At 52.9% G+C, this 7,293-nt stretch overlaps 1 protein-coding gene across 3 annotated transcripts in view; it reads left to right on the top strand.

The window, feature by feature from the left end:
- The window catches only part of WDR25 (WD repeat domain 25), a 137,258-nt gene that overhangs the window by 95,399 nt on the left and 34,566 nt on the right, over positions 1-7,293 (top strand). The gene's annotated exons all lie outside the window — the stretch shown is intronic.

Below are 7,293 nucleotides of genomic sequence, written 5' to 3'. Positions count from 1 at the left end.
GGGTTTTCCTTGTTATCACAAACCCCTGTGGAATTTTCGGGACATCCCTTTGACTCAGTGTGTCTGGCTGACTTGCTCCTTGGCCTTATCTGCAGTGTGTGTGTGTGTGTGTGTGTGTGAGAGAGAGAGAGAGAGAGAGAGAGAGAGAGAGAGAGAGAGAGAGAAAGAGAGAGAGAGGGAGAGAGGGAGGGAGGGAGGGAGAGAGAAAGAGAGAGGGGGAGAGAGAGAGATTGTGAGAAGGGGGTGGGGGCGGAGCCAGCGTTCAGAGCAGGTGACCCCTTCTAGCTTGGTGTGAGAAGCCTTCTTAGAGGAGACTGTGTTTCTCTGGGGGCTTAAAGGCTGGGCACCATCAGTCCCACGAGCAGCGGCTTCCACTCCCACGCGCCGCCGCAGCCTGCTGCTCCTGCTGCCGGCTTCATCAGTGGCAACTCCATCCTTCTGGTTGTTCAGGCCCAAGCCATCGGAATCGTCCCCGTCTCTGCTCTGTCATCCCCCCACACCCAAACCACCTGCACATCCGTCCTAACTCTGCTTTGCGCCGCTGTTGTCTCTCGCTGGGATAAGTGCAGCACTTTCCTGTCTGGTATTCCTTTCCCCGCTGCCCCTTGCAGTTTGTTCTCAACAGCTGGAGGCCAGAGTGGTCTGTTCCAGTGGGAGTCAGATGTGTCACCCCTCTGGTCAGAGCCCTCCAGGCTCCGATCTCACTCCCAACGAAAGCCAGCGCCCCACAAGGCCTACATGATCTTCCCTCCCCCACTTCTCGTCAGCTCCAGCCCCACTGGCCTCCTTGCCTTTCCTGGAACACACCAGCACATCCCTGCCGCAGGGCCTTTGCACTTGCTGCCCCTGCTGCCTGGAATGCTCTCCTCCCAGTATTCCACTAGAGGCTTGTTCCCTCCCTCCTCCAGGGCTCTGCTCAAACGCCACCTCCCCAGCGAGGCCTTCCCCAACCACCTTGCCAGCCACCACCTGCCAGTCCCCATTGCCACCTCACTTCTCTCCATAGCATTTATCATCAGCTGGCACACTGTGGATTCTACATGTTCATTTATTTCCGGCCTCCCTCCACTTGAATGTGAGCTCCACCAGGGCAGGGATCCTTGTTTTGTTTGATGCTGACTTCTAGCTTCTAGAACAGTGCCTGGCACATGGCAGGCCGCTGGCACACCTCGGCTGACGGGATGATTGAATGAAGGAGGAAGGCAGTCAGGCTGAGTGTGCAGGCACAGGAGGGAGATATGAAATGTGGGCAGGGGCCAGCGACTGGCTCGACATGGCTGCGCGTGGGCTTCAGGCAGAGAGGCTGCCAGGGCCGTGAGTCTTGCTTTGGATTCGCAGAGGGGAGCCGTGGAGGTTTATGAGCAGGGGCTGCGGGGATCAGGAAGGGGTTCACGGCAGGGTGGCGAGGAAGAGCCACTGCCTGGCTGTATCTGGGGGCTCAGTGCGTTCAGGATGGCTTGTTTTCAGAACCTGAGAAGCACTGCCCGGGTCTGAAGGAGGCGCACAGCCACTCAAGTCCTACAGGGTAGTTCACGATAAAACTCATGTTGACTTGACTTTGAAAGAAGGTGCAGAGTGCCAGAGTTTTCTCCTCCCGTTGCATTTGCAGCGCCTAAAGGTTCTACCCAAAGGCTCCCCGCACGGGGCTCCGCCTGGACAGGTGCAGCCCCCAAGCCTGCACTGAGCAGAGGACGGCCCCCGTGGCCAGGAAGGAGGGAAGTGAGACAGTACCTCCAAGGCCAGACTTGAAAAGTTCCAGGTTGGTGCTTCAGACCGGCCACTGCAGGAAGGTGCTTTCCCAGCAGGCTGTTAGCAGGGGCTGCTGGTGTTCTGACAAGAACCTAAACACAGAGTCTTTAAAGAGCCTGGGACCTTTTATCCATACATATCTTTCTTGAAGTACTTCACTAGTGGGAGAGTTAGAGCACAGAGAGATGTACTCTTTTTTTAAATATCACATTTTTCTTTTACAAAGAAACTCGTTTTACAAAAATACTTGGAAAAGAGAAAAGTTACCCATAGAGAAGTGGACACGGTAGAATTTAAAAAACAACAACCACACTAGGACACTCATGTTTGGGATATAAATACATGATGAATGGAAGCGAACACTGGCACATGTTAGGTGAGTTGGAAACTTAGTCATGCGACCTCCCCTCTCCCAGGCCCTGCTGAGGGCGCGTCCCCTAAAGGTGCACTTCCTGCTTTTAGCCTTAAAGAACTAACATGTAAGAAATTACTCGCTAAGGACGCCATCTGATTTAAGAGTTTGTTAAAAATACGGGGTTTTCTCCTGGGGCTGACACCAGCTGACGCGCTCTGAAAGTGCTGGGGGAGAAGCCATTGGCAGCAGATGCTGCTGTGACTGGTGTTGGCATGTTTGCGAGTCTCTCCCAAGCTAGCAATGTGGGTTAAGGGATCTGTGCAGGATTTGTTTTTGCTTCCTTCTTACCAACAATCTGACTGCCTTCCCCCCCCCCACCCCCCCGTTGGGTTCACAGGGCTGGTTCCATTTGCATCAGTCAGGCCCAGGGGACAACTCACTGTCTTTCCTGCTTCAGTTGTTTACTCTGACGAGTGTTGCCCGAGAGTCTCCTGTGGACTCAGCAGGAGTTCGGGAGAGGAAAGGCCCAGGCTCCCTGCCCTTGGGGCTCCCACCTGGGGCGGCTCTGGCTGTGCCCGCCAGGCTCTGTCCCAGGTGCTGAACACTCCCGCCCTCCCTGGCGAGCGTGGGGACATCCAGGGATCCAGGGCTGAGCCACTGGCTTGTTCTGATTGCCCTCAGGGACGGTGCTGGAAACTGCAGGTGGAGCAGGGGGAACACAGACTTTAACTTAAAATCAAGACAAGTGTCCCCTGTTAGATATAACAGGGAGGCCTGTTACATTTGCCGTAAAAGTAATATGTGATCATATGGAAAGAAAGAGAAAATAGAGGGAAATAGAAGGGGTCATGCAACCAGCCAAAGGTAAACATTGGTGACATTTTGATGTTTTTCTTTCCTTGTTCTTTTCCCCTGTGTGTGTTTTTCGAAAAGCATTGTGTGGTCTTATTTTTCTACATAGTTTTGTACTTTGCTTTTCTCAGAGCATTGGAAGGGTTTTCCTTGTTATCACAAACCCCTGTGGAATTTTCGGGACATCCCTTTGACTCAGTGTGTCTGGCTGACTTGCTCCTTGGCCTTATCTGCAGCACTCAGAGCGGTGTCTGACCGAATGAGTCAATTCTAAGTGGTTTAGCTTATTAAGCAATTTCCCTAGGTTGGACATTTAGGGTAGTCCCCCACAGCCTTTTGCCTTTTAAAATTAATAGATGTGAGGATGGAAATCAGGGGTCAGCAAATTGTAGCCTGGGGCGAAACCTGGAACACCGCCTGTTTTTATAAATAAAGTTTTATTGGAACACAGTCACGCTCATTCATTGATGTATTGTCTTGTCTATGGCTGCTTTCACACTACAGTGGCAGAACTGAGTAGTTGCAGCAGAGAACACATGGCCGCAACGCCAGAAGTATTTACAGCCTGGCCAACTCCTGCTGTGGGTAGATCTGGCTGGGACATCTGTCACCCTGATTGTTGGGACTAATTTTCTTGAACTGGCTGACAAGGCAGGTGCCCCCGCGCCTCCCCCGTTATGGGCATCCTTGCAGGAACCGTGTGCTCACAGAATGTCTTTTCCAGAGAACTCTTCTTCACGCAGTGGTGTCTGAGGCACTTCTTTCTCTTGTTATGACATCAAAACAGCCATCCAGGTCCACATTACTATACATTCCTCCATAAGACACGTAATTTGTGCATCTAGTGTTTTGTGTATTGGGGGCTTATCTCCTTAAGCATGGGTCCCATGCTCAAATTGCTGGGTCAAAGCGAGTCAGCATGTGGAAGGCAAGGGATAGGTTTCTGACGATGGAGCCGAGGCATGCTGGGCTAGTGAGCCCACCTGGAGCCTTACTCAGGGCTGGGGTCTGACAGAACAGTCTGAAGAGTACTTTTAAGCTACTTTGCCGTCCTACACTTTTATGATTCCTTAAGCTTAGCCAAATAGTGAAAGTTGGGACTCCGGACTTCTTGGTCCAGCCCAATTCATGACAGCAAATGGGCTGCTTGGCTCCCCTTCCTTCTTCTCTTGGCTGCTCTCTCAGCCTCATCACATGTGTCTTTGCTGCAAAGTGCCTGACTTCGTTTCCAGCAGGTCAGCAGGATGAGGTCTGCCAGAGCCCGCTGACTGTGCTCCCTCGGAGCTGGCTTGGTGCTGCCAGTACAGTTTTCTGACTCTTCTTCCTTGAACATGGGTGTGGACTAGAACCCACAGTGTCCATGGTCTGACCTTTATGTCACTGTGGAGATCCCACTGGCCTGAGCTACAGGAGACCTGGGCTCACCCCCCCACCTCTACCACTTTCTCAGCTGGGTGATTTTAGGCAAATCCCTTTGGCTAAGGCCTCTCTTAGTCATGGTTTTCCCATTGGTGTCGTAAAGGGGCGGGTGAGGTTGTCTCAAACCCACCTATGCACCGGAGAGCACCTGGGGCTCTTGTTAGGGTGCAGATTCTGTTTCAGCAGGTCGGGGGTAGGGGTGGTGTCTCAGTCAGCTCAGGCTGCTATAACCAGCCACCAGAGACTGGCAGCTTAAAGAACAGAAATGTACTTTTCAGAGTTCTGGAAGCTGGAAGTCCAAGATCAAGGTGCCAGCACAGTTGGGTTCTGGTGAGGGCTCTCTGCCTGGCTTGCAGACAGCCACCTCCTTGCTGTGTCCTCACATGGCAGGGAGAGAGAGCTCTGGTCTCTTCATCCGTCATGGGGCCTCCACCCTCATGACCTCATCTAAACTAAATACCATGGGAGGTTAGGGTTTCAACATTTGGATGTGAGGGGACACAAACATCCACTCCTGCATTTCTACCAAGACCCCAGGAGATGCAGAGGCAGATGCCCCCGGACCACACTTTAAGAAGCCAGAGCCCAGAGGGCCTCTGAACATAGAGGGCCCGTGCTTCTCTCTCATGAGTGCCCTCAGCCTTTGTCCTTCACTGGCCTGTGCCACCTGGGACCTATCTTAGTGACAACTCCTGACTTCCTTACTTGGCCACAGCTGTTCGTTTACAACCACCTGTGTGGGGGGCTGCGTCGAGTCACCTCACACAGGGCCTGGACCAGAGCAGGTGCTCAGGGGGTAACTTGGAGTGACCCCGTGGGGTCAGCTGCCTCACTCATTGTGATGGAGCACTGCACAACTATCCACCTGCACACAGGATGGCAGCGGCCACCCTGGGATGTGTGCAGGGAGGGCGCCTTCCAACAGATGGGATATAAAGGCTGGCTGCAACTCAGCAGCCATCGGTCGTTGTAGAATTGTGGACAAGTCAGAGGACTTGGGAGATCCGTGTCAGATGTGGTGTGGTGTGGGGGGCCTGCCACTGCAGTTCTGAGCTCTCGTGTTCCCCGTCTTTGGTAGGCGACAGAGCTGCTAGCCTCATTCCTTTCCAGCCGCACAGGGTGCTGGCTCTGTGGCCAGCATGGAGCTGGAGAGTTTCAAACGTGTAAGACGTGGGCCCAGCTCTCCAGGGCACACCAGTGCTGTGAGAAATGCTCAAGTTACTTTAACCTTAAAGTTACTTTCAGGTGACTGTGTAGTTTGAGCCAAGTTAGGATAGGAAATAAAAGAAAATTTCCCTCTCATATCATGAGTCAAATTTGTAGAAAAACTCCTACACAGGCTTAAGAATCATATTGCGTATTTAGTGAATCACCCTTTTTGCAAGACTAAATTATGGAACCCCAACTTCAGCAAACACCTCTCAGTTGAACAGACTGAGCACTGGAAATTGGAGCAACTCTGGAAAATCTAGGACATGTGGCCCCGGGCTGGGAGCTCGGCCTCTGCCCCAGCTCCTCCTCCCTTCTGTGGGCGGCTGGCCAGTGAGTCTTCCCATGCACCATTCCGCTCTGCTCCAAGAAGAGAGGTGGAGACGCACTCAGGCCCCCATCCGCTCTGGGACAGATTCTCACGATAAAACCGGCTCGGACAGGCCAGCTCACTTTTGATCCAGGGCTGGTTTGGCACAAATCATCAATATTTCCTGCCTGTTCTGCAGCTTCCCTGCCTTCCATCCTTCCTTCCTTTCTCTCTCCTTCTCTCCCTCCCTTTCTGTTTCCTTCCTTCCTCTCTCCCTCTCTCCCTCCTTCCTTCCCTGCCTCTCTTCCTTTTCATCTTGACTTCCAGATCTTGAGTTAGTTTTTTCTTCTTCATTTTTTTTTTTAATTGGGAAACAGTGTGTTTTTCCAGGACCCATCAGCTCTAAGTCAAGTAGTTGTTTCAGTCTGGTTGTGGAGGGCGCATCTCAGTGGCCCATGCGGGGATCGAACCGGCAACCTTGGTGTTATGAGCACTGCACTCTAACCACCTGAGCTACCCGGCTGCCCCTTGAGTTAGTTTCTTGACCTCCTTTTGGACCTTGTCCCAGACCCCCTGCAGATGTGTCCTAACATGCCGGTGATATTGGGGAAGGCCACTGGCTGACCCTCCAACTGCATGGACCCTCATCTTGGTTGGCTCCTGTTGTCACAGCCCCTCAATGTGCTTTCCCAGCAGAATGTAAACTCCCTGAAGTTGCGAATTTGCCCCATTTGTTGCCGTACCCCCAGTGCCTAGCAAGTATGGGGGTGGGAGGTGGGACTGTTGCATGAATGACTGACGGCGCTCATCAAGACCGACTTCTGCAGCCCCTGGTTTATGGACTCACCCGCTGAAGCAGAACCTGAGCTACCGTGCTTCACACCGTGCCCTGCCGAGCGGGAATGATGCCAACTGGGGAAGCATGGGTGGCTGCTGACCTGCACTGGCCATCTTAGCACAGAGGTCAGAAGCACCTGGGGGGCGCTGTCTGGAGCCGCCCAGGGGTCGGCGTTTTTGAACCCCTCAGGTGACTCTAATGTGTAGACAGAGGGAGGGGCCCGCTTGGGTGTCTCGGTGAGACTCCCGAGTGGTGTCGTGCAGGGTCTCTGCCGGTGTGGAGGAGGACATCCTGAAATTTGCATTCCCAAGGTGCTCGCTGTCTGGAAGGCTCGGTGCCTTCGCTCGGCGGCTCCCAGTGCCATCAGTTTTCGTGGCATTGTAGGCAGGTTGCTTATTTGCCCTAATGAGGTTTTGATTACTTTCCATTTGTCTCTTTCATCGGCTTTATATTAAAAAGGCTTTTTATTTGGACTCTTTGTACTTTCTGCAGTTCTAAGTTTTGCCTCAAACCAAACTTTTATGCGGATGAGAGTAGGAAAGTCACGGAAGCGGGGTGGGG

This window comes from Hipposideros armiger, unplaced genomic scaffold (genome assembly GCF_001890085.2).
Source record: "Hipposideros armiger isolate ML-2016 unplaced genomic scaffold, ASM189008v1 scaffold_43, whole genome shotgun sequence".
NCBI lineage: Eukaryota > Metazoa > Chordata > Mammalia > Chiroptera > Hipposideridae > Hipposideros > Hipposideros armiger.
This window is presented reverse-complemented; position numbering and strand designations above follow the sequence as displayed.